At 44.8% G+C, this 25,410-nt stretch overlaps 2 long non-coding RNA genes across 3 annotated transcripts in view; one reads left to right on the top strand and one right to left on the bottom strand.

The window, feature by feature from the left end:
- LOC141180637 (uncharacterized) overlaps window positions 1-25,410 on the top strand; it is a 197,866-nt gene that overhangs the window by 106,667 nt on the left and 65,789 nt on the right. The gene's annotated exons all lie outside the window — the stretch shown is intronic.
- On the bottom strand, window positions 13,829-15,879 carry LOC141180636 (uncharacterized). Its single transcript, XR_012256286.1, has 3 exons — window positions 15,779-15,879; window positions 14,281-14,373; window positions 13,829-14,056 (listed from the first exon to the last, which is right to left on the bottom strand). It is a non-coding gene; the product is annotated as an uncharacterized lncRNA (long non-coding RNA).

The raw sequence follows: 25,410 nt of genomic DNA, 5'->3' as shown, positions 1-25,410 counted from the left end.
CTGGGCCGGCTGCTCTTCTGACACTCCCTGTTCTTCTGTAGGCCCTTGAGGGGCTGGCTGGAGAAAGGTGAGGACGGGTACCACGACTGCGTTGTTGATTTGAGTCCATTACCGGGGAAAGTCTCCGAGTACGGTACTGATCATTTCTTCTCTTTCCTCTGCGGGTTGAGGGTTCTCTTGATCTTCGTCAGCTCTTTGCAGCTGCTCGGGACACTTTTTCAGGTGGTCTCTGGAAACAATGGCTGTGGTTTCTCCTCCATCCTTACTGATTATGCAGACTTTTGGATTATCATGGCTTGAGGGCAGTACTGTGTACGGGTCCTTCTCCCACTGGTTGTCCATCTTGTGGAGCCGCCTCTTTCTCTTCAAGACCTGCTCTCCAGGTACCAGGGGAACAGCGGGAGCATGCTGGTCATAAGTCTTCTCTTGCCTTTCTCTTGCTTGAGACAGACTTTGCTCGACGCTCTCCTGTACTTTCTGATACTGCTGCTGCCGGTCTGTATCCCAGTCTGCCTCTGGCGAGGTGTCCTCAGGTGTCAGTACTCCCATATCCAGGTCAATAGGCAGCTTACCAGGTCTTGCTCTCATTAGGTAAGCCGGGGTACAGTTGGTAGAACCTACGGGGATGTGGTTATACAAGTCCACCAGATCAGGCAGTTTTTCAGGCCACAGACCGCATTCTTCCAGGGGCAACGTTTTTAGCAAGTCTATCACCACCTGGTTCATTTTCTCACATAGTCCGTTGGTCTGAGGGTGATAGGGCGTTGTTCTTATCTTCCTGCAGCCATACAGATTGCAGAACTCTTGGAAGACCTCCGCTTCGAAGGCTGGCCCTTGGTCAGTTAACACTTGCTCCGGATACCCGTGTGGACGGCAGAAGTGCTGCTGGAAGGCTCTAGCTGCTGTTTGAGCCGTTAAGTCCTTGACAGGGACCACCACCAGGAACCGGGAGTAGTGATCTACGATGGTGAGGGCGTAGACGTACCCAGATTTGCTTGGAGCCAGTTTCACATGGTCCAGGGCTACCAGTTCTAGTGGCTGCCTGGTGATGATGGGCTGCAGGGGAGTCTTCTGGCTGGCACGGTCTCTTCTCCTTAGGCTGCACGGGCCACAGTCTCTGCACCACCTCTCGTGGCTCCTCTCATGCCTACCCAGTAGAACCGTCCACGCAACAAGAACTCCAGCTTCTTCCATCCGAAGTGTCCTGCTCTGTCGTGGTATGCCTCCAGAACCATAGCCGCGTCTCGTCTTGGGACCACTACCTGCCAGGTCAGCTCATGTGTTCTAGAGTTGACCATTCTCCGGCACAGCTTCTCCTTGTAAAGAAACAGTTTACTTTTCTCCTTCCACAGTTGCTTGGTCTCCTCCGGAGCATCTGGGTCAAGACGGGCATCAGCCTGTGTCAGCATTTCCTTCACCAGACGGACTGCGGGATCACTGTCTTGTGTCTCCGCCCAGCTATAGTGGGGTAAGGGATTGAACGTAGCAGAGCGCTTGTCCCTTACACGGTGGGAATACAGGGTAATCCCATGACGGTGGAACGCAGGGAGTTCGACTTCTTCCAGTTCTTCTGGATCTTCCCCTACGTCCGGTAACTTTGGCATTCTGGACAGGGCGTCCGCGTTGGCATTTGAGCGTCCCGCCCGGTATTTGATGGTGAATTCATAGTTGGACAGGCGGGCCATCCATCTCTGCTCCAGGGCACCAAGTCTTGCAGTGTCCAGGTGTGTCAACGGGTTGTTATCCGTGTACACGGTGAACTTTGAAGAGGCAAGGTAATGCTTGAAACGTTCGGTCACTGCCCACACCACTGCCAGGAACTCTAGCTTGAATGAGCTATAATTCTCAGGGTTTCTCTCTGTGGGCTGTAGTTTTCGGCTGGCGTAAGCGATTACCCGTTCTTTCCCCTGCTGGATCTGGGACAGTACGGCTCCTAGCCCGATGTTGCTCGCGTCCGTGTGGAGGATAAAGGGCTGGCCGTAGTCAGGGTATGCCAGGATTTCATCCCCCGTGAGGGCCATCTTCAGCTGGCGGAAGGACTCCTCTTCCAGCTTTTCCCACCTGAAGGGCGGCTTCTGGTTTTTGGCCTTCCTGGATTGACCTATCAGGAGGTCCTGCATAGGAGCTGCCATTTTGGTGAAACCGGGAATGAATCTTCGGTAGTAGCCTACCAACCCGAGAAACTGCCGCACTTCCTTTATGCTGGAGGGTCTTGGCCAGTCTTTAATCACGGTGATCTTATCGGGGTCAGGAGCCACTCCGTCAGCACTCACCACGTGTCCCAGGTACTGCACCTTTTGTTTCAGCAGGTGACACTTGGAGGGTTTCACCTTTAGGCCTTAGCTTGCCAGGGCGTCAAACACTTCTGCCAAGTGTTTCAGATGGTCCTCGTAGGTTTTGGAATAAACGATGACATCGTCCAGGTATAACAGGACAGTCTCGAAATTCCGGTGTCCCAGACAGCATTCCATCAACCGCTGGAAGGTTCCTGGTGCGTTGCAGAGCCCGAACGGCATACAGTTGAATTCGCTGAGACCCATCGGGGTGGTGAATGCGATCTTCTCCTTGTCTGCCTCTGCTACAGGAACCTGCCAGTACCCGCTAGTAAGATCCAAAGTGGAGAAGAAGTTAGCAGATTTTAATGCAGCTAAAGATTCTTCTATTCTAGGTAGCGGGTACGCATCTTTGTGTGTGATACGGTTGACCTTTCTGTAGTCTACACACATTCTCATTGTGTTGTCCTTCTTTTTCACTAGAACTAGTGGAGCTGCCCAGGGGCTACAGCTGTCCCTGATTACCCCAGCCTCCTTCATGTCCTTCAACATCCCCTTTGCATGCTGATAGTGTGCAGGGGGTACAGGTCGGTATCTTTCCTTTATGGGTGGATGGTCTCCCGTGGGGATGTGATGTTCTACCCCCTTTACTCACCCGAAGTCTAGCGGGTGTTTACTAAAGACTCTTTCGTACTCCTGAACCACCCGGTAGACTCCCTGTTTTTGGTGTGAGGGAGTGGAGTCAGTACCCAAATGCAGTTGCTGACACCTGTCCTCCATTTATTTCTTAGAGCCGTTACCTTCCTTTGGTTGAGATGGAGGCAAGGGTTCCACGGCCTTTACAGAATTTTGATTTATGGTGAACAATTTGGCTAGCGTGGCATACCGGGGCAGGTATACTTCTCTCTCCCCGATATTTACGATGCGGACAGGTACCCTCCCATGGCGTACATCGACTACTCCCTGTGCTGTCAAAATGGTGGGCCTACTGTCTGAGTAGACGGGCTCTACCATTGCTTGGTAGTCTCTACCTCTTAGACCAATAGCTGCTCGGCACCAGATCATCATCTCACTTTTCGGGGGCATGGTAATAGGGAACGGGTCGCACATTCTCACGCTACCTATCTCACCATCAGATAGTTCCACTTGTTGCCGTTTCATCAGTGCCCAGATCTCTTTTTGGAGGACACGCTGCTGGCTGGAACTGGCTTTCATGGCAACCTGCTGTAAAATGAGAATTATCTCTGCAAGACAATTTTCAATCACGTTAGTACCCAAGGTTATTTTAGGGTGACTCTCACGACGGTCAATGTCCACAATGATCAGTCCTTGTGCCGCCAGTTCGACTTTACCGATTTTAATGGTCACCTCTTTGAATCCCACCTGCGGCACGGGCTGACCATTGCTGGCGATGATACTCAGGTCGTCATCTGGGTAGCGGGTTATGTCCGAGTCATTCCAGTACCGCTTAAAGAGCACATAAGGGATGGTAGTTACCTGTGACCCGGTGTCTAGTAGGGCACTCATTGGAATGCCATCCAGTACCACAGGCAAGACTGGATGTCCCCCTACATATTTATCACGCCAGTTCGAGGGGCCTGATGATCTTATGCCTGGGGGTTGGCCCTCTGCCCCAGGTTGTGCCCGTTTAAATGACAGTACCTTGCCATATGTCCGGGTTGATTGCAGCGGCGGCAGATGGGTTGTCCGTCCTCGTTGTATCTGTCGCTGGGTCTTCCTCTGGACGATGAGATCCTCCTCTGTCGGCGCCACGGGACATCCTCCGGTCCGGATGCCGGCTGGATCTTTCCTGGAGGAGAGACCTGTAAAGACTGCACAGTTCTAGTTAGCGCGGCTACGCTTTTAGTTAGCTCTTGGACCTGATGGTGCAGGTCTGTAGCCGGGTTGTTGTCCAAAGCCTGCGCACCAGCTCCTATAGGCTCTGCAGACAAGGGCGCCGCCTCCTGGTGATAGGTAATAGCAGGGTGCCGGTGGGTTACAGCGCTACCCGGTGCCGGTTCTCTGAGCACCCGGATGGCCCTGTCTTTGAACTTTGCAAAGTCTAAACCAGGGTTCTGCAAGGCCATTGCACGTAACTGGGTTCGGTGGGCGTTGGACAGCAGACCCTCAATGAATTGCTCAGTTAATAGTTCATCTGCATTCCGCACACTGTCAGGGTCTGCCTGTTTAATGGCTCCCAGGGCCTCATGCAGACTCAAAGCATAGTCTCTTATACTGTCTTGGGCCCGCTGCTTGCACCCATAAAATCTCATTTTGATCTCGGCTGAGGTGCGGGTATCAAAAGTGTCCTTCAGCCGGGCTAAGATCTCCTTTACGGTCTCCTTGTCCCGGACTGACCAGGACTTTACTTCGCGTTGGGCTGCGCCGGTTAGCTGGCCTATCAATATGCTCACTTTCTGGCCCTCCGTCAGGGGGTATACCTTAAATAGGCTGTACAGTCTCTCTTTATAGTCGCTTAGGATATGCGACTCCCCTGAGTATTGGGGCAGCCAGGCCGCTCCGGGGATGTATGGCATTGTGAACGGCATTACTGCGGCAGCGGCCGCGCTGGTGGTAGAGGGTCCCTCCGTGTCCGTCATCTTCCTCCCCCCTAGTTAAGTGTGGCCTACCTTACGACGATCCTCTTCTGTAGGCCGCGGCTCCGCTGGTGCTGCTCCGGACAAGGACCTTGCGTCGCGTCCTGGTGACGTCAGCGTCGCTCTCTCTCCCTTCCAGGACCTTGCGCAGCGTCGGTGCGTAGGGCGGAGCTTCAGGTCTCGCGCGCTTTCGGCATCCACGCCCCTCTTCTTCCCGCGTGGCGTCCCGAAGATGGCGCCCGATGGCGGGAAAACAGTTGCAGATGGCGGGAAAACAGTTGCAGATGGCGGGAAAACGGCTGAAGAGGGCGGAAACCTTCACCACGGCAGGTATGACAGTCTTTTGAAGGCGCGCAGTACCCGGTGGTTGCGGGCACGAAATCCTGCCGACTACGCCAAAGTTGACGCGCCCCCTGGGCCGCGTGGGGAATCCGGAACTGGGCCTTTCGTGGGACGCTGGGGGTTGTAGTCACCGTGGCGGTGACCCGGTCCCGTGGCTCAGGGTGGTCAAACCAGTGGCAGTCTATTTGTAAGGTTTTAGGTTAATTGTCCGACTACGCCACCCGTGGATTGCGGTCAGGGTATACCGCCGCTGCGAGGCAGACCGCTGAGGCTGGTGTTGTATGCGCAGCAGAGAATGGGAGGAGTATAGCCTCAGGGCAATGAGTGTGGATGATGGGAGTGATGGTGCACGAGCGTAACAGGAACGACTCAGAGTCTTTGCAGTGCAGTTCAGGGTCTTTACTGATGATAATAAGGCAGACCCTCCCGGGAGTACTGGCTAGCATAAGAGGCCTGGTCAGTCTGTGAGCAAGCAGGAGCTCCCGTGGCCAGGTGGAGTTGTAGGCCTCCCCGTCTGTCTGCACTCTTCCTGGCTACCTTGCTATAAGCGGGTGATAGTAGCCCACGTCCCTGAGTGTACCGTGTAGTGCTCACCCGTATGGCTGGTGACTTGGGGCCTTCTGTTAGCCTCCGCTCCTCGATGGCGGTGCTGGTCCCTTGCTTGTGACTGAGCCTCCGGGCTTCTATGGCCAGAGGACCTGGAATCCCCTGCCGGCTGGGTTCTGCTGTTGGACTTAGAGATCCTTACAGCCTCGGACTCCGGTGTCCGGTACTTAGATTCTTCTGCCAGGGCGAGCTCTGCTCAGCTCCAGCCCCTGGTCTTCAGCTCCTGCTCCTACAGAGCTCCTTGCTGTTACTTTCCCTGTGTCTGCTTGTTCTCCCTAACCCCGCCCCAGACCCAGTTTATAAGGGCAGATTCCTCCCCTCCCAGGACTGGACAGGAGGTGTTGCATGTTTAAGGGCTCCTGACCAGGAAACCTCCCACTTGCTCTCAGACGTAATATTTCTATTACTGTGGTAACCAGACCCCTGGGGTGCCACATATTTATAAGACAAAACCAGGAGTGGGTGAGAAATGCATAAAACATTACCTCAGATTGCTCCACTCCTGGTTTTGTCTTATAAATACAGAGGTAAAAATCTCACCAAATATTCAAAGTGCCACAATCTTCTGACAGTGCGGATTCCACCAATAAATAAGTGATCACCTTCCCAACCTGTGCATCGCTGATAACTTGTTTTCACCAATAAAAACCCTTTAATGCAAACTACAGTAATTGTACATCGCAGTTCTTGTGAGCGCACAGTGATATGCAGGAGCCGACAATATAATGGGTATAACGGCTAACAGGTATTTGCAAATAGCTGAAAGGTGGGTGGGCCCCTGGAGTCAATGTCCCTGGTGGGCCCCAGACACCCCAGTCCGGCGCTGTATGTACAGTAGTATTCAAAATAATAGCAGTCCAATATGACTAACCAGATTGATCACTGTTTTTGGTATAAATTATATTAAACATTAACAGCAAAATTCAAGGGGAGGCAATATGTGTGGGTTGCCCCTCCTGCCAAGTCCACAATTCGAAAATCATACAGTTAGGTCCATATATATTTGGACAGAGACAATATTTTTCTAATTTTGATTCTAGATATTACCACAATGAATTTTAAACAAAACAATTCAGATGCAGTTGAAGTTCAGACTTTCAGCTTTCATTTGAGGGTATCCACATTAAAATTGGATGAAGGGTTTAGGAGTTTCAGCTCCTCAACATGTGCCACCCTGTTTTTAAAGGGACCAAAAGTAATTGGACAGATTAAATAATTGTAAATAAAATGTTCATTTCTAGTACTTGGTTGAAAACCCTTTGTTGGCAATGACTGCCTGAAGTCTTGAACTCATGGACATCACCAGACGCTGTGTTTCCTCCTTTTTGATGCCTGGCCTTCACTGCGGTGGTTTTCAGTTGCTGTTTGTTTGTGGGCCTTTCTGTCTGAAGTTTAGTCTTTAACAAGTGAAATGCATGCTTAATTGGGTTGAGATCAGGTGACTGACTTGGCCATTCAAGAATATTCCACTTCTTTGCTTTAATAAACTCCTGGGTTGCTTTGGCTTTATGTTTTGGGTCATTGTCCATCTGTAGTATGAAACGACGACCAATCAGTTTGGCTGCATTTGGGTGGATCTGAGCACACAGTATGGCTCTGAATACATCACAATTCATTCGTCTGCTTCTGTCCTGTGTCACATCATCAATAAACACTAGTGACCCAGTGCCACTGGCAGCCATGCATGCCCAAGCCATCACACTGCCTCCGCCGTGTTTTACAGATGATGTGGTATGCTTTGGATCATGAGCTGTACCACGCCTTCGCCATACTTTTCTCTTTCAATCATTCTGGTAGAGGTTGATCTTGGTTTCATCTGTCCACAGAATGTTCTTCCAGAACTGTGCTGGCTTTTTTAGATGTTTTTTTTTAGCAAAGTCCAGTCTAGCCTTTTTATTCTTGATTCTTATGAGTGGCTTGCACCGTGCAGTGAACCCTCTGTATTTACTTTCATGCAGTCTTCTCTTTATGCTAGATTTGAATATTGATATGCCTACCTCCTGGAGAGTGTTGTTCACTTGGTTGGCTGTTGTGAAGGGGTTTCTCTTCACCATGGAGATTATTCTGTTATCATCCACCACTGTTGTCTTCCGTGGGCGCCCAGGTCTTTTTGCATTGATGAGTTCACCAGTGCTTTCTTTCTTTCTCAGGATGTACCAAACTGTAGATTTTGCCACTCCTAATATTGTAGCAATTTCTCGGATGGGTTTTCTCTGTTTTTGCAGCTTAAGGATGGCTTGTTTCACCTGCATGGAGAGCTCCTTTGACCGCATGTTTACTTCACATCAAAACCTTCCAAATGCAAGCACCACAGCTCAAATCAACTCCAAGCCTTTTATCTGCTTAATTGAGAATGACATAACGAAGGGATTGCTCACACCTGTCCATGAAATAGCCTTGGAGTCAATTGTCCAATTACTTTTGGTCCCTTTAAAAACAGGGTGGCACATGTTAAGGAGCTGAAACTCCTAAACCCTTCATCCAATTTTAATGTGGATACCCTCAAATGAAAGCTGAAAGTCTGAACTTCAACTGCATCTGAATTATTTTTTTTAAATTCATTGTTGCAATGTCTAGAACCAAAATTAGAAAAATGTTGTCTCTGTCCAAATATATATGGACCTACAGTAACTGTATATACCAACTATAGGGATTTAAAACTTAACTTTTACTATCAAGAATAAAAGATTTGGCAATCCTCTATACAAAATTGACAATACACATAACAAATATGTTAAAAAGTAGAAAATGTGCCCATGTCCCTGTATAGGATCATACTCTGACAATAGTCAAAAAAGTGGCAACAAGGCATCAGTGAATACCTATATAAATATATAACATGTTACAACAAAACCAAACCATAAAGTCCAGAAATTGTATACAGTAGGGCCAATGGATATAAGGAAAGATCTCACCAAATTCGCTGGTCTCCAAATTCCTCCAACAGGTCCTCATCCATAAAGGCCCAAATCATGGAGTCCAAGGTGTTGATTATCCCTTTCAGTCCCTATAATGTTGACTGACCCTCAAACGTATTCTGCGCTCCAGTGCACCGGAAGTGACGTGCATACGTGTCGCTAATGGTGCGCCCCATCTACTTGGCACGCAGGGTGCGTTCCAGCGTACCGGAAGTGACGTGCCGGCGTACCGGAAACGAAGTTTGCGGCTCCCCCGGAAATATAGTAGGGAAACTGTGGAGCACATACAGCATAGTTTGCGGCTCCCCCGGAAATCCTGTGGAGAGCATACAGCGTTCCATAATAGCATAGTGGCGCATACATCCCGGAACCAACCGGCGGTCCACAAACATGAGATATAATATTAAATCTGGTTATAGGGGCGTGCCCTCTGTTTATTGCAGGGTCACAGATATGGGTGGTTTTGTAATCCTATTTGCCCAAATAAGGTGAGAATGTCTTGGATAGGTCCACTTGATTAGTTTATTTTTGAATCTACCAATTACGACACATCTACATAACTAAGGGGTGGGGCACCACTCTCCAGGTGTCCACACTCCCTGATTTAGACATGCTATAAATTGCTGGCAGCCTCTATGGAATCTGCCATTGCCTAAAATTACAACCCAGATAGAGGGTTCCCAGCCCAGTTCCCAGCCCTATATTCTACAGTTTTTTGTGCCAATCCCCTGATGACTCAAGATTTTTGAAGAAACGCGTCGGGAGGCGCATAGGGTCAGTTCAGGGCTGTCCAGGTTTTCAGGGTCACCTCTTGACTGCCCTTGTAAGGGCGGGAGTCTTGGGGTTTGAGGGTCAGTCAAGATTATGGAGACTGACAGGGATAATCAACCCCTTGGACTCCATGATTTGGGCCTTTATGGATGAGGACCTGTTGGAGGAATTTGGAGACCAGCGAATTTGGTGAGATCTTTCCTTATATCCATTGGCCCTACTGTATACAATTTCTGGACTTTATTGTCTGGTTTAGTTGTAACATGTTATATATTTATATAGGTATTCACTGATGCCTTGTTGCCACCTTTTTGACTATTGTCAGAGTATGATCCTAAACAGGGACATGGACATATTTTATAGTTTTTAACATATTTGTTATGTGTATTGTCAATTTTGTATTGAGGATTGCCAAATCTTTTATTCTTAATAGTAAAAGTTAAGTTTTAAATCCACTATAGTTGCTATATATGATTTATAAATTATATTACCACATGTCAAACAATTTACCAGTTGGTGCAGTAGATTCTAAGAAAACCAACAGACTCCGCATTCATGATCTGCATGTTTTTGAGTCGGTGTATTTGAATAATTAATTGTTAGGGGGTGTGTTCAAAATAATAGCAGTGTGGAGTTCAATAGTGAGGTCAATCATTCTGTGAAGACACAGGTATGAATCAGGTGGCCCTTATTTAAGGATGAAGCCAGCACATGTTGTACATGCATTTCTCCTTGAAAGCCTGAGAAATCTGGGTCATTTGAGACATTGTTCAGAAGAACAGCGTACTTTGATTAAAAAGTTGTTTGGAAAGGGTAAAAATTATATAGAAGTGCAGACTATGATAGGCTGTTCAGCTAAAATGATCTCCAATGCTTTAAAATGGAAAGCAAAACCAGAGAGACGTGGAAAAAAAACAGAAGACTACCATTCAAATGGATCGAAGAATATCCAGAATGGAAAAGGTTCAGCCAATGATCAGCTCCAGGATGATCAAAGACCGTCTCAAGTTACCTGTGAGTACTGTGACAGTTAGAAGATGCCTGTGTGAAGCTAATCTCTTAGCATGAAGTCCCCGCAAAGTCCCACTGTTAAAAAAAGACATGTACTGAAGCGGATACAATTTGTCCAAGAACTCATCAACTAGCCTAAAGAGAAGTGGAGAAACATTTTGTGGACTGATGAAAGTAAAATTGTTCTTTTTGGGTCCAATGGGCACAGACAGTTCGTCAGACGACCCCTAAACTCTGCATTCAAGCCACAGTACACTCTGAAGACAGTGAAGCATGGTGGAGCAAGCATCATGATATGGGCACGTTTCTCTTACTATGGTGCCAGACCTATTTACCGCATACCAGGGATTATGGACCAGTTTGCATATATTAAAATACTTGAAGAGGTCATGTTGCCTTACGCTGAAGAGGATATGCCCTTGAAATGGGTGTTTCAACAAGACAACGACCCTAAACACACCAGTAAACGATCAAAATCTTGGTTCCAGTCCAACAAAATAGAGGTTATGGAGTGACCAGCCCAATCCCCGGTGTTACGGATCCGGGTGGTGGAACCTCTGTGCTGCGGTGCAAGGGGGGACCAGAGAGGCGTAACTAGGTATCAACTCGGACCGACCAAGGTCGTACGGCGGTTCAATCGACTCCGTGACCAGGGAAGGACCGAGCAGAGGGACCAGGTGCTACTCTGGGTACCAACCTTGTATGAGAGCAGGTGACTCCCACGGGTCAGAAGGCAGGGACCGACCGGTACAGCAGATGAGCACGGCAGGCAGGCTGACGGGTGATCCGGGCAGACGGACAGGCAGGCGCGACAGGTAACAAGCAGGAGCCTCCAGGTAGGCTGACAGGTAGGCACGGCAGGTAACAAGCAGGAGCCTCCAGGTAGGCTGACAGGTGGGCACTGGCATGCACGGCTGGCATGCAGACAGGTAGGCACGGCAGGTAACAGGCAGATGCCTTCAGGCAAGCAGGCGGGTTGAGCCCATAGACAAACTGGCGGACTGGACCGTAGGCAGACTGTCGGGCTGGAGAGTAGACAAGCTGGCGGACAGGACTGGTAGTCAGGCTGGCGGACAGGACTGGTAGTCAGGCTGGCGGACAGGACTGGTAGTCAGGCTGGCGGACAGGACTGGTAGTCAAGCTGGCGGACAGGACTGGTAGTCAGGCTGGTGCGGGCAGGCAGGACTTGTAGTCAGGCTAGCAGCGGGACCTGAGGGCTGAAGCAGAGTTTAACACACAAAGCTACAACCTTGCACGGGCACCTCCATATTGGAGGAGGTGCCTTTTATAGGGGAAGTCCTCCGGCCATTGGCCGGGGACTTTTTAGGACGGCGCGCGCGGCCCCTTTAAGAGGGAGTGAGCGTGTGCGCGCCCCAAGTACAGAGCCGGGGAAGCTGCGTGCACCAGCAGCAGCTGCAGGGAGGCCAGAAGACGCCGGAGCAGGACCGCGGCGGTAATGGGGACGGAGTCTCTGCCGGGCAGGAGGCAGAGACGCCGATGCTACACCCCTATTTTAATCCGATAGAACACTTGTGGGGTGACATCAAAAATGCTGTTTCTGAGGCAAAGCCAACAGATGCCAAAAAATTGTGGGGTGTAGTCAAAGCATGAAACTACTTGCATTTTGCACTTAGTGCATAGCCTTTATGAGTCTAGAAGTACTACTATATGTCAAATTGACCAGAATGTGTATGAGACCCTCCTTTATTCTAATACAGGATGTATCAGAATCCCTAATTTTTGGCAGTTCTTTCTTCCTTCATAAATTACACTGAAATTACCTATTTGTTAATAAAAATAAAATTTTGGTTTAAGTCATTATACAGGAAAAAAATGATTCTTAAAGAAGTTGTCCAGTACTTTAGATTACCCCCCCCCAATGTATCCCCACGGGGCCCCTAAGGATTTTTGTAATTAGCTGACGTTGCAGCCAAGGATAGCGCCGCTCACAGGCATCACGTGACCCCGCGCTGACGTCACGACAAGTGAAGCGTGACAGCTGGATTGTGGGCGCCATCACCCCCCGCGTCACACCCAGCATTCACCTCGTGCGTTCCCAATGAATGGGGAGAGGGAGAGCGCGAGGTGGATGCCGGGTGTGACGCAGGGGGTAACCCCACCTACAGCCTGGCATTCACCGTGGAATGTGGAAGAGAGAGACCCCCGGCTGCTGCCAGCACTTGTCGTGACATCAGCGGATATCAGAGCCGGCTGCAGCCGGGGGTCACGTGATGCCTGTGAGCGGCCAGTGATAGCGCCGCTCACAGGCATTATCTGCAACGTAAGGTAATTACAAAAATCCTTAGGGGCCCAGGGGGGATACATTGTGGGGGTAATCTAAAGTACTGGGCAACCCCTTTAACATTTTTGTTCCTGTAAAATGCAATTTCTCATTGATTGGGAATGTTTTATTGTCAGTCCTTAAAGTGGAGAAAAAGTGTCACACCATTGTTCTCAGCAGCGATCTGGGAGTCAGAGATGCCTCCAGGGGTCTTCCCCATGCTGTTCTCCTTCCATTCAGCACTTTTTCCATCCATTTGTACATTTTCACTGCCACCCAGACCTCCTTGTAGGGTCTTCCAGAAAAATGCTCGGATTTCTCATTGACTTCCATTATACTTGTTACTTGAAATGAGCACACGAGCATTAGGAATTGTTCGGTTCGAGTAACAAGCATCTGAGCAGTTTAGTGCTCACTCATCTATAGTCTTAATATGTGCTGTTATCTACCACTATATGGTCACCAAATAGTGGTAATATCGGTTAGTGACCCACTCGGATGTTTCGCCTCCCCTGTGCTTGAAGTCTTAGCTACGATTTTGGTGGATTGTGACTGCTGGGACCCCCAGGATGCACAGCACAGAATCCAACTTGTTCTTGTGTCTGAATCTGAAATAGAGCGCTACTAAGGTAAAAGTATCTGAGCTCTTGTAAAATCAGTGGATCAGGGCATGTTTCCACCTAGCTTGATTGCCACTTTTTGTGCACACAATGTCTATTTCAGGTGGTTTCCTCCTGGTTCGCTTATGAAAAGCACTCAATAAAAATTAAATTGAACATACACTGCAATGTAAAAACAACTTGCTGTGCAAACTGTATGTTTCAGTCTTGTCTAATCTTCTGTTTGGTGTCCAAACCGTTGGACAGATATAACATGTATAGCATTGATATGCCATAAATGTCAGTAATATTCAATTAAATTCAAAAGGACATTAATCAATTTTATTTTTTTTTTTTTAATTAAGAATTACATGGAAGGTTGAAAAGATGTTCTTGGAGGCCTTTGACTTTTGCAGATATTTCTTGCTGGTCAGACGGCCACAGGTACAGTAGATGGTACAACTCTTTCCATGCAGGTACAGCATTGATGGTGGATGTGCTGTACTTTCTTCAGGGCACTAGATGTGAGGGTTTTCTGCCCTTGAGATGTTTCTGGTGCCCTGTTGACAGTGGGCAAAAATGCAGCTTTGTCTGATAGTGCGAGCAGCCCTGGATAATCCACGCCGGCAGGATGATATCATCCGGCGGAAGATAGAACCTATAAAAAAGATGCAAAACCGAAGTAAGTAATGGGACTCCATATTAGAGGACACTACTGTGGTGTCTCTGTGGGAGGCCGATAGAGGAATCTTCTCCATACAGAGGTGCGGGATCATTGTCAGCCATCATACATGTGACAATCCCACCACTGACAGATGACATCTGCTCCACATGACTTATCTCACTGACATCATACAACATGGAGATTATCGTCACACTTACCTCGCCTACTACTTTCCCCCTCTTCCACTTTATCTGTTCTTTGCTGTTTTCTCAGATTTAGTGCAGATTTCTTTCTCTCCTGAACTGGAGGTTCTAATAAAAAGTCAGAAAAAGATGTTGATTATAAACTCCTCAAAGATTAATTTTATATGTTTATAGAGTTACTCAAACTGGTTAATATGCACTTGTAGCTTTTCTGTGTGCGGCCGTGTGGTGTCTCCCTTATTAACATGACATTACTTGCAGCAAGCCAAAGTGTTTTTATATAATCCGTCAGATAACACTTAAGCGTAAGTTTAAAGAAGACTCATCACCAGGTCTTAAGTGTCCAGAATTCACTCTTACTTTATTCCCCCTGCTCCCCTGAGGACTCTGTTTTTGGTTTTTATTAAAATCCCCCTTAGGCTATGTGCCCACGATGCAGAAATGCTCCGGATTTTTTTTTGAGCGTTTCTGCATCTCCCTGGCACAAAAAACGCATGCGGATTGTACATGCGGATTGTACATGCGGATTGTACATGCGTTTTTCCTGCCAGGGACATGCGGATGCGAAGCGTTTTGATCGAAAGAATGGTAAAAAATAAAAAATAAATATACTTGCCTTCTGATGGCCCCCGGAGTCCTTGTCTTGGCTTGCCGGCAGCTCGCGGTAGATTTAAGGACCTGCCAACATCATTGGTCGCATGACCCGTCACATGACTAAATGACGTCAGCGCAGGTCCTTTAGTCTACCGCGATCTGCCGGCAAGCCGAGACAAGGAACCGGAGGCCATCAGAAGGTAAGTATAATATTTATTTTTTATTTTATTCTTTTTTTTTACAGGTTCTATGGTAGGGGGGGTCTGGAGGAGAGGCTCCTCTTCTCCAGACCCGAGTACCATCCGCACATTGAAACAAATGGATTCCGCATGTACAGATGCAGTGATGCGGATTCCATGCGTTCCAATGCAAGTCAATGGCGGTGAAAACGCAGCACTTCTGCAAAATAATTGGTAGTGCTGCGGATTTTTCCGCAATGATAATCCGCAGCGGAAATTTCCGCAGCATGTGCACAGCAGATGCGGATTATCATTGGGGAACATGGCAGACCTTCTACCAAGCGTTTTTTAAGCGTTTCTGCGGCGGAATTGCCGCTGCGGAAACGATTAAAAACGCATAGTGAGCACATCGCCTTACAGTTCCACAGACAGGGGCCTTTTTATTTAGTGGTCATTTTTATGGTCTTTACCACACTATAATACTGAAGAAGAGGCTGAAGACGCCCCCCCCCCCCAGATAATCCTGTAAGCACCACCCCCTTGTAAAGAACATAAAAATTAGCACTAAATAAAACTGCCAATAACTCTGGAACCGTATGGTGGATTTTACTAAAACAAAAAATTGAATACTCAGGGGCAGCGGGAATAAAGTAAGTCATTATCTGAGCCTTCATGTGAAGATTCACATTACACTTTTGTATCATAGCCTATAATGGGATGGTCTATAAATCTGTACATACCTGACAATGAGGGCGAGGATGACTCACACTTTTTAGCAGTGGCACACTGATTGTCACCATCATCAGTTTTGGAAGGGGGAGATTCTTTCTGCCTGTTTGGTAGAAGAAAGTCAAGTAAATTACAAGTGAAAACAATACAAAAATGAAGAACACTTGTCTGTAAGGCCATTTGGGACATCATGAAGGGGATACTCTGCTCAGGACCCATTCTACCAGCAAGAATGGAGTCTAACTAGTAATATTGGCCTATAAAGAGCTGGGAATGAATGGCTGGTTGCAATGATCAACTGATATTGCTGTGTAATCACAAGCCAGATCCACAGTAATCAGTTATCATGGGGTGGTGGATGCTGGATTTAGATTTGTGTTACTCGTGTCTGAGCATATATCAGAGCTAAATCTCATAATAATAATAATCTACTCACCAGTCTGGGTTTTTTTCGCTGTTCTCAGGGGTACACTCTGGAGGTGACATAGGTTCTTCAATGGTCACCATCTTGGTACTGGTGGTATATAGCTAAAAAACACAAAGAAATATAAATAGATATATTTTTAAACTTTTTTTCTAATTATAGGTTTTATTCATTTTATTGACCTACATGCTTTAGACATACTTACTTTGGAAAACCTTTGAGAAGATGATTCAAAGTTTTTGATTTCTGGACAGTCATTGTCCTCACTTGTGTCCCCATCATCTGAATTCCTAAATTTATAACGCACAGAGCGATCTGAAAAGTAAAAGTGTTATGAGAAATTATTAGTATAAGAGCCGGTCAGACAGTCACCATGTTATTACTCATTATGATAGGAACTGATTGTCACACATAATGAAAGAAAAGGCACTCAGCAGTTTTCTGCTGATAAGGTCTCATTTTACTTACTGCTAAAGTAGCAGGTGTCCTCATCTGATTTTAGATCAGGAACGAACAGAGGCTTCTGACTTAGAAGGTTGTTAAAGTTTAAGGCACGCAGAAATGGATGAATTTTGATCTCGTGTGCCCCTCCTGGAAAAGGAAGACAAGAAAGAAATCGATAGTTATTGTCAGAGAAACTACTCCATATCTATACAGTTTATGTTAATCTGAACTGGAGATTTAAAAGAGCCAACATGAAGGAAATGTACTAAACATTAGAGCATGAAGAATGGGGAATGGACACGTTGGTAGAGACCTTCAGTGCTCATCCTCATGGACACCTTCATTTGTCCAGAGGTGTAATAAGTCATTATTAATACTATTATCATATTACCTGTCCCAAGTCTTTGTTCTGGATTTTTTCTGAGTAGCTGAGTGATGATGCCCCGAGCATTTGGTGGAGGAAAGTAATTACATCTCCAAACAATGTCATCTGTGATATAAAAATAAAATATTACAGGAAATAAAACCTCTTCATTTATTTACATAAAAAAGCATTTTCCTTAAAAAAGCTAGAAGCTAAACCAAGGAACCAATCAAACCAAATAACAGCGACATGACAAGCAGTCAGATTATTTTACTTACCACTGAGGATACTGCGTAATTTCTCCTTTTGGGAAGCCCTATAAAATGGTGTATATCCAAAGAGAAATTCATATAGGATGATGCCTACTGACCACCAGTCAACAGGTCTTCCATAGCCTTTCTGTAGGATAACTTCTGGGGCCATGTAACTAGACGTTCCAGCAGTCTGGAAAACAACAGAAGAATGAGATGATGATCAATACATACGACAAATAACATCAGTGGAAATGTGATGAGAAATGATCAGAGAAGGAGAAAGAGATGAGATATGTAAAGTAGAAGATCCTGTAAGTAAAGCCGACCTCTTTATCACAGAACTCTTTGGTGATGTCCTTAGTTGGAGCCTTATAGATGTTTGATGTTGGTCTCATGAGGCCAAGTTTTGAAACTCCAAAATCGGTCACTTTAATATGTCCTGTTGATGTTATCAGGATGCTGTAAAAGAAAAGATTGTGTCAGACCCAAGTAATAACCCATAGACTGTATAACAAACTAACTTTCATCCCCTTTATTATACCTCATGGGTCACTTACTTTACAGGCTTCAGGTCTCTGTGCACCACACCATAGCTGTGCAGATATTCCACAGCAAGGACTGTTTCTGCAATGTACAGACGGGCCAAGGTGATAGGTAAAGGACCCCTGTGCTGTAGAAGATTGCCACAGTCTCCTCCTACAGGAAAAAGCAAATATGACAGGTGAGGGTCTGTTACAGAGTAAATTACACATGATGAGTGTGAATGTGAAACAAGCGGAGATATTGGGACAGGATGGTATATATAGAGATACACTGTGTAATGTAGAGCGTATACTGCAGAGGAACCCTGTACATAGAGACAGAGCCAGGCCTCATCTACAAGCCTCTAATTTATTTCTCTGTGAAAGTTCTCATCTATAAAAACTGTTCAAATACAGAGAAATCTTCCTTTCCTCCATAGCAGATATTGCCGCCATGCTCAGTGAGGACACACAAGGCATCTTAGTAACATTATAGTAAATGCGGTGTGGACATGTAACCGTCCATGTGGACATGTTCAGGTTATATATAAGGTGCTAGGATTAGGCAGACGTGGGCTGGATATAAATACAATGGATGTGTCCTACCTGGTGCATACTCCATGACCATACACAGATGAAGTTTAGTAGGAAAGGAGCAGAACATGGAGGCCACAAAGGGACAATCAGCGAATGTAGAGATGTCCCTCTCCTGAAAGGCCCATTTAAGGGTCTTTGGCTTTTTCAGGTTCTGCTTGTCCATTTTCTTCATAGCACATATCTTGTTTGTGTCTGTATGGCGAACTAGGTGGACGGATCTGAGGAGGAAGAAAATCCATGATTTATTATGAATTCTTACTAACAGTCCATCCATAGACCTGATCAAGTGATCTCCTGTACTAATGGTTAATACTAGATGTGCGGCCATCACTAGAAATCCATAAAATAACACTCCATAAATGATCACCTATGGAAAGTCCTCATCCACGTCACATCCTAACTGACCTGAAGAGAGACAATTAGATGTGGACAGTGATGTGGAACCATAATTTCTCTATGGTAGCATTGCAGGGGCAAGACGTAGAGACATAGGCATCGTCATAAGGAGCCCTGAGAAATGAATATTATACCAAAGTAAAGCTCACCCAAATCCTCCACAGCTGATCAGTTTGATAGGATTAAAGTCGTCCTTACAAGGATTTCTCCCCTGGTTCACTGATCTGATCATGGCCTGAAAAGGAATAAGAAATGACATCAAGACAACGAAGCTGCAGGAGGATAAAAGCTCCAGATGCAGGAACATCTCCCGTCTATATTATATCCCCCCTGATTACACTGCAAGCGAAGTAGAGGACGTGATAAAAGCCGGACCCCCCACAGACACTATTATATTATAAGGGGATATTCCCCATACACATAAATCATTGTACTGCAGGGGAGGATAAGGGACATCACACGGAGGAGACAGAATAATAACACCACTGTCACACATAATAGGTCTGATCTACATAAGAGCAGAGATATCCCATTGTCATATGGGGTATAATATGGGATGTGTAATTCTCACCCGTCATCTGATGATATACAGACGTCCCATGATACTTACACTGGCAGATTCCTGGATGATTTCTGGTGGCTCAGATGTTCCACCATCAGTATTTGCCGGCACAGTTATTCCTATAATAATGATAAAATAATGAAGAGACGACATGTATTAGTCTATATCACCACTTATATAACACATCCATATAATAATGAAATGATAAGACCCCTGTACATGTAATATACTAGATATAAGGATATTCTGCACACACTGTATATATTTATGGCATATCTATATATATATATACTGTACTATGAACGTGTCATTGCTCAGGATCTGACCGAATCCTCAACAATTACATGATTGGGGACCAATGAGCCTCTTTGTACATTTGTGACCCCCTCCATTATAGTCCATGGGGGCTCATGAGCCGCCAGCGGCCTCATACATTGGATGAAGAGTAAATCTCCATGTTCTCTGCCTTTCTCTATAACTTGATGTTTGTATGTAGAATATTAGATGACCGGCTTACCTTCCATCAGATCAGGGTTCGGCCCCGGCTGACTGATATCAGGGTCAGCAATATTTCCGTTTTGCCCCTCTTTGGAGTCGCCTTCAGATGTTTCCTGATGGATATAATATATACAATTAATATAACATTTCACAAATACTACATTACCACATAAAATAGACAGGAAGGACTAAACATTGGATTTCCTGGATAATTTCAGTATTGGACGAACTGTACAACGCCGCTCCCCCCAGTAAATCCACATTAATATACAACCCCTGGCAAAAATTATGGAATCACCGGGCTCGGAGGATGTTCATTTAGTTGTTTAATGTTGAAAAAAAAGCAGATCACAGACATTGCACAAAACTAAAGTCATTTCCAATGGCAACTTTAGGGCTTTAAGAAACACTAAAAGAAATCAATATTAAAAATGTGGTACTCAGTAAGGGTAATTTTTTTAGACCATGCAGAGGGAAAAAAATTATGGAATCACTAAATTCTGAAGAAAAAATTATGGAATCACCCTGTAAATTTTCATTTCCAAAACTAACACCTGCATCAAATTAGATCTGCTAGTTAGTCTGCATCTAAAAAGGAGTGATCACACCTTGGAGAGCTGTTGCACCAAGTGGACTGACATGACTCATGGCTCCAACACGAGAGATGTCAATTGAAACAAATTAGAGGATTATCAAACTCTTAAAAGAAGGTAAATCATCACACAATGTTGCAAAAGATGTTGGTTTTTCACAGTCAGCTGTGTCTAAAATATGGACCAAATAGAAACAACATGGGAAGGTTGTTAAAGGCAAATATACTGGTAGACCAAGGAAGACATCAAAGCGTCAAGACCAGAAACTTAATCCAACATGTCTTCAAAACAGGAAATGCACAACAAAACAATTGAGGAATGAATTGGAGGAAACTGGAGTCAATGTCTGTGACCGAACTGTAAGAAACCGCCTGAAGGAAATGGGATTTACATGCAGAAAAGCTAAACATAAGCCATCATTAACACCTAAACACAAAAAGAAACAAGGTTACAATGGGCTAAGGAAAAGCAATTGTGGACTGTGGATGACTGGATGAAAGTCATATTCAGTGATGAATCGCGAATCTGCATTGGGCAAGGTGATGATGCTGGAACTTTTGTTTGGTGTCGTTCCAATGAGATTTATAAAGATGACTGCATGAAGAGAACATGCAAATTTCCACAGTCATTGATGATATGAGGCTGCATATCAGGTAAAGGCATTGGGGAGATGGCTGTCATTACATCTTCAATAAATGCCCAAGTTTACATTGATATTTTGGACAGTCTTCTTATCCCATCAATTGAAACGATGTTTGGGGATGATGACATCATTTTTCAAGATAATAATGCATCCTGCCATAGAGCAAAAACTGTGAAAACATTCCTTGAAAGAAGACACATAAGGTCAATGTCATGGCCTGCAAATAGTCTGGATCTGAATCCAATTGAAAATCTTTGGTGGAAGTTGAAGAAAATGGTGCATGACAAAGCTCCAACCTGCAAAGCTGATCTGGCAACAGCAATCAGAGAAAGTTGGAGCCAGATTGATGAAGAGTACTGTTTGTCACTCATTAAGTCCATGCCTCAGAGACTGCAAGCTGTTATTAAAGCCAGAGGTGGTGCAACAAAATACTAGTGATGTATTGGAGTGTTCTTTTGTGTGTTTGTTTTTCATGATTCCATAATTTTTCCTCAGAATTGAGTGATTCCATATTTGTTTCAATTGACATCTCTCGTGTTGGAGCCATGAGTCATGTCAGTCCACTTGGTGCAACAGCTCTCCAAGGTGTGATCACTCCTTTTTAGATGCAGACTAACTAGCAGATCTAATTTGATGCAGGTGTTAGTATTGGAAATGAAAATTTACAGGGTGATTCCATAATTTTTTTTTCAGAATTTAGTGATTCCATAATTTTTTTCCCTCTACTTGGTATGAAAAAAATTACCCTTACTGAGTACCACATTTTTAATCTTGATTTCTTTTAGTGTATCTTAAAGCCCTAAAGTTGCCATTTGAAATGACTTTAGTTTTGTGCCATGTCTGTGATCTGCTTTTTTTTCAACAACATTAAACAACTGAATGAACATCAGACTGTCCTCACAGATGATGGAGCCGCAGAGACAGGCGGTCATAAAATGTCCTGTGTCTGCCTGGAGCGGACAGGGAGGCCTCTACCACCATAAATCTGAGCTTCTGCTATATGACGGTAATCTGGAGAAGATCAGACAACAAGGACATGAGATATAGAAGACGATGGCTCCTTACCAGGTTCTCCAGGGAGTAGGCCGGATACTCCAGTACAAGCAGGACATTCTGGGCCAGTTGTTTAATAAAGGCCAATTCTCCACTATGGGATTTTTCTTCAGCCTATAGAGATGGAAATAAACAAGAAAGGAAAATCATGAGAGAAAGTGCAGAATGGAGGACGCCATTTATATCGCCGTGTTACTCCTGATATCGGCACTACAAATGCTACATGACAGCTGACGAGGGATCCGGTCATTTGTAAACCTCTAAAGGGAACCTGTCATGTAAAGTAATGCTATTAACCTGCAGATATGGAGTTGATATACAGGTTATTAGCATTCTGACACTGTGCTGCCATATTAGCACCGGCTGTCAGTCAGTGCCGGGTGCGGTTACAGCCGCCGCTCACTATGCAGAGAACGGTGACTGAAAGCCTGCCGGCGCCACCGATATGACTGAAAGAGTGAGGCTGCCAGGGGGGATACAGTTTATTTCAGTGTGGCGGCTCCATGGTGTCAGAACGCTGTTAACCTGCAGATTAAGGTGCAGATTAATAGCATTATTTTAGGTGACAGGTTCCCTTTATATCTCCACGTCCACCCTCCACACCTAGGGCATGTAAGTAAGACACATGACTGCTTACGACTTGTGTAAATCGGCCTGTGACAATTAAAAATCACATCTCCCCAAACCCTCTATTTATCAAGTACCGCCTTTTAAATCCTCCTTCCTCTCCTCCATATCTTACAGCGTAAAAAACAAGTCTTCACTGGGCCCCATCAACAGAAAAATAAGAAATGTTACGGGTCTCAGAATTTAGCGACACAAAGCAAAAAAATGTTTTCGCAATATTCTGAATTTTCTTTGCATATTCGGTATCGCCTTAATCGAACTGACGTGGAAAATCATTTTTCCAGGTCATTTTTACTGCATAACAAACGGCGTAAAAACAAAACCCCCAAAAAACTACTGTATATTTTATGGTAAAAAGAATGGAGCCACTCAAAGCTACAACTCTTCTCACAAACCCCAACAGAAAAATAAGAAAGTTATGGCTCTTAAAAGAAAGAGATGAAAAAATGACAGCAAAAAAATGTCAAATTTCCTGGTCCTTACAAGGTTAACCAATCCCATTCACCCCACGGTAACAACCTTCCTGTCCCTATTTCAATTAACCCTTTAGATACCTCAATTTCCCTTGTCATGTAGCCTGTATGCCCTATTTTTGGTCCCCAGCTATTCTTATCTTAGTATTTGGAACAGGTTAAACTTAAACATGTAATCCCTTATCATATTCTATTATTATTATTATTATAAGATTTGTGCAGATTGCCTGCTATTTACCTGCTGTACGAGTGTCCAGATGTTTTGCTGTAAATGCTCAAGATATTCTGAGCTAATACGACCTTTGTGGTATTTGGTCAGGCAGTCTCTCACAAGCTTCATAACCAGCCGGTAAGTGAAGCTGAGGACGCCATCGGGTAGTGGTAGCACAATGTCAGGGGCGTAGGTGGTAAGAATCCCCTGGAGCAGTGCTAACACCTGAAGTCTGTCTGAAGGAATTTCAGACATTTCAAGTAAATCCAAGCGCAATCAGTATATGATTAGCTATGTAGCTTCTCACTGACAGCAATGACACCGGAATGTCAAAGTGACTATATGGGTGTAAACACTTCTGTAAGTAGTGATGGTTAATTATGATGTCATGATGGAATCTAGTGTTCTCATCTTTTTTTTTTTTTTAAACAAACTTTATTTAATGAGACAAAATAGACAAACAAATCAGGTTATAATCCTAGAATCTCCATGACATTTACCAACACAGACCACATCTTTAGAAATAAGTGTGAAATCCATCCAATCATTTTTTTTTCACAATTTTAACAGATTCAGTTTTTAACTCCGCATGCAAAACTGCAAAAAAATACTTGTCCAAAATCCTTATATGAATAGATGTAAAAATAAGTGAATCCATTAGACTTTAAGTAAACCTGTTGCCCCCTATGTTCCTCCGTATGATACCAGGATGTGTGTCAGAATACTTTCATCAGCTGGGACATATCAGATTGTGTATTGCTATATTCATTAAAAGATCTCAGTTTGTGAAAAAACGCTGTCGTCGACTTTTCTTTTTGTCTTTCTGACTCAAGTTTGTCATAAACTAATAAGGTTTTCAGAGTTTTGATTATTTCAGATAATTGAGGAGTCTCTTTCTTCAACCAATATCTAAGTGGACATTTTTTAACCACCAAAAGAACGACATGTATTATCTGTATAGACAGAACTCTGTCCCCATCCTCCCGATGTTCTGTTACAATATGATGAAATAAACATGCCCGAGGAGACTGTGGTACTTTAATTTTCCAAACATTATCTAAATAGAGAAGGGTCTCTTCCCACACCATTTGGGTGGAAGGGCATCGCCTGATTCTATCAAACAAATTGGTTTTAGGTTACATTTTGGGCATTTTCATAAATAATGTGATGAAGCATCTTTGTAGGAAAAATTGAAAGCATAAATGGCATTATGAATCAGTTTGTACTGCATTTCTCTCCATTGTTCATTGCTATTTTTACTTTATCCAAGCCCGTCAAAAGTTTACCATCTATCTAAGTGTCATTTAGCGCTAGACTCCAATGGATAAATGAATCAGGTACCGCAGTGTGCAGAATTTGTCTCCTAATCCTTTGGTATATTGTGGATAGGGAATTTACCCATGAGCTAGACCACATCAATATGTCAAAATCACCCCTCCTTTCCACCTTCCCGAAATTTCTCACCATAGAGCTGTAGAAAGTAACTGTTTGGTGGTACTGTAGACATTGATGATCTCCCATATCATACATCCCTGAGAATTCCTGCCAGGTGAGCAGCCTTCCTTCATTAACATTTAATAAATCCCTTTCTGGTTCCATTGCTTACAAAGCTTGTTCTGTTTACCCTGAATAAATCTAGGATTTTCCCATAAGGGCACTAATTTAGATAGGTGAAAAGGTTGTGTGTATAATTTTCTTAAAACTTTCTACACACCCCCGGGCATGGGGAGCAGTGAATATTCCGCCAGCTGACATCGGCGTGTGGGGGCCATAAACAGTGCCAGCAGGAGACCCTTCCCCATAACAATGCGGCATGACATTTTTTTATTCACATTTTTTTTCTATTTTTCTCCTCTAAAACCTTATGGTCTGTAAAATACGGTATATTAAAAACTGTGGATTAAGACATAGATTTCAAAAAACAACTCACATATATACATTTCTCATTTAACCCCTTTACCATCTTGGGATTTTTTGTTTTTG

Source organism: Phyllobates terribilis, unplaced genomic scaffold (genome assembly GCF_046119375.1).
Source record: "Phyllobates terribilis strain yellow unplaced genomic scaffold, ASM4611937v1 Scaffold_34__1_contigs__length_13252353, whole genome shotgun sequence".
Lineage (NCBI taxonomy): Eukaryota > Metazoa > Chordata > Amphibia > Anura > Dendrobatidae > Phyllobates > Phyllobates terribilis.
This window is presented reverse-complemented; position numbering and strand designations above follow the sequence as displayed.